Source organism: Apis dorsata, unplaced genomic scaffold, assembly GCF_000469605.1.
Source record: "Apis dorsata unplaced genomic scaffold, Apis dorsata 1.3 scaffold_82, whole genome shotgun sequence".
Classification (NCBI taxonomy): Eukaryota; Metazoa; Arthropoda; class Insecta; order Hymenoptera; family Apidae; genus Apis; species Apis dorsata.
Window position 1 is genome coordinate 161,539 of NW_006263380.1, and position 2,598 is coordinate 164,136.

Consider the following 2,598-nt stretch of genomic DNA (forward strand, 5'->3'; position numbering starts at 1 on the left):
GATTTTTACTCCATCCGAAATTATGGAAAGCGGCAACACGAGTGAAACATGGAAAGAGAAAATGAAACCTGGACGCAGGAATTTACGCGATACGTTAAATTATTCTTCATCCCCCTTGGAAGCGAAGTTTTAATTTTCCTCTCGTGTTACAAAATATGCGGTTGTCTCTGCGGCCGGGAAACCTGAAAAAAATTTCGCGTCACGCCCTTTTAAAATTCCCACCTGTTATAAATAAACGAAATTACTCGAAATTGCTCGTAAAAAGACGCTCGTGATGGCAAAACGTCGATGGCAAAAATCGTCCACGGACCAACGTTCTTCCTTCCTCTTCGATTCTTCCTCGCCCAATTTTCCTCGACGTTTCATCCTGCTCGTTCGATCCTTCGATTTTCACGATTTTCTTTTCTTTTTTTCTTTTCTCTCTCTTCTTTTCTCCCACTTCTGATCATCGTTCCGTCGAGGCGTCGTTTATTCGTCGCACGCTCGATTCATAACAGCGACGTTGTCACGCGTGCACCGACGATTTCAACGACACCCCTCCCCCCCTTCTTCACCCTTCGATTTCGATGAATCGCGTCACGCGTTATATCGTGGATTCGATTCGATCGGCTCACGTCCGCGTAACGTTGATCAACAACAATGGCGCGGGGCGCACGTTCCTCCGCATTTTCAATTTCACTTCATTAAACGCGATTGTCCTTCTCAGAATGCTTAAGCACGAAGCGGAATGAGGGTGGCACCGATGGCAGTCGTGGCACGCGGCGCAATTCGACGTCCCCGTGGCTGACATTTCTCTTGGATTCTGGTACGACGTCTGGTACTCTTGCGACGCACTTGAAAATCCTAGCCATTGTTTCGAGCAAGGTGTCGCACAGAGCGTCGGTCACAATAGGTTGGAATCGCAAAAAAAAAAAAAAACTATGATTGCGTTTCTAAGATATTTCTCTGAGATATTTCTACACGGATTTTTTTTTAAAATATATTTCTCTTAAGATTCATTTTCGAGCGGTTTGTATATGAAAAACAATTTTTTACTTTTTTCTCCCATAAAATTTAAAGTTTTCCAAAAAGTTAAAATTTATGGAAACTCAAACTTCGTTTCGCTATTGGATGAATGAAACAAAAATTTGCCTCGAGTATATTCGAGTTTTCCTGGAAACGACTGGTGTTTTTTTTTTTTTTTTTTTTTTTTTTTCTCCTCCTTTTTTTCCCCATCATATTTTTAAATCTAGGAAAATGAAAATTTTTAAATTCTTATAATAAGTCTAATGAATCATCAGTGGTTTAACGTGGGACCGTGGTACACGAATCGATATTTATTTTTAGAAAAATAAGCTTGAAAGGTGCTATACGTTTGATATAACGGCGGTCTCTTTATGCCTCGGTTCGTTGAACATTCAAGAGTTGAAAACACTTGGTAAATTTACTTCTTCAACGAGCCTCGTAAAATTTGCCCCCCTCCCTTTCCTCTCCTCTTCATCCCCTCGTATACCCCTCGCATAGACCGCCCGTTGTTGCGAAATATGCATATCGCTTGTAAATATTTGGGATCAGTGGAACGTTAAGGGATGCAACACAATTAGGGGACACGGGGATAGGGAATAAAACGTGCTCTCGTGGAGGATACTTCGTGTATCAAAAAAAAAAAAAAAAAAAAACAACCAGCCACTTATTGCCCCTGATATCGATCTGAAAAGTATATTCGTATCGCTTTCTTTTTGCCCTGCTTTAGAAATTTCGTTCTCAAACCGTTGACTCTCTTTATTAAACGAAATAAAATCCAATTTTTCCTTTGAAAGAGATTAATGAAAAAAATGAACTTTGATCCGATGGGGAGGTAATATTACAATATTTAACTTATTATTTTTCCATACTGTATATCGTATTATTTAACAATATCGTTTAAAATAATTTTCGAGGATTCAATTTTCGTTATTTTATTCGTTAAGCTATTTCTCTTTTAAAGAAATATTTTTTTTCCCCCCCCTCGTTTCCGATATCGATAATGTTACGCAATTCCTTATTCTTTTCTTTTCTTTTCCTTTTTTTCCGTAAAATATCTCCCTTTCTTTCTTTCTTTTTTTTCACGAACGAATCATTTCGTTTTAAGAAAAATAAATATTTCAGACGAGAAATGGCAAAGTGACGATGTATTCGTAAGTGGCAGCTTTAACATTGCACGTGCAAATTTACACGAGAAACAGCCCCTTTGAGGTGTACCCAGAAAACGTCCAAAAAGTGTCTCAAAGTTAGAAACGAACCGAATTAACCGAGGCTCGCGATGCCTGTAAGTCAGACAAACTTAATGGCCGGTACCAAAATATTTTATGGTGTACACTGTAAGACCGATGCCGGATTTAGGACGAAGGTCGCAATGGGAACACGATGCCTCGTAATTTCGTGATTCCAGAATTCCAGCCGTCCTCCGAGAAACTTTCACAGAGAAACTCGTTTCATTTTTCACTTCTTCTTTTGATCTATCTCTCCCGCCTTTATCCCGTCACTCATTAAATTTGCCAACGATAATAAAGAAGATACCGAAGAATTATTTTCCTCGAATGAAAATAATTTATCGAGTAAAAAAAAAAAAAAAAAGAA

The 2,598-nt window shown here is 38.7% G+C and overlaps 1 protein-coding gene across 1 annotated transcript in view; it reads left to right on the forward strand.

Moving 5' to 3' along the window:
• Positions 1 to 2,598, forward strand: part of LOC102679147 (potassium voltage-gated channel subfamily H member 6) — a 105,118-nt gene that overhangs the window by 11,673 nt on the left and 90,847 nt on the right.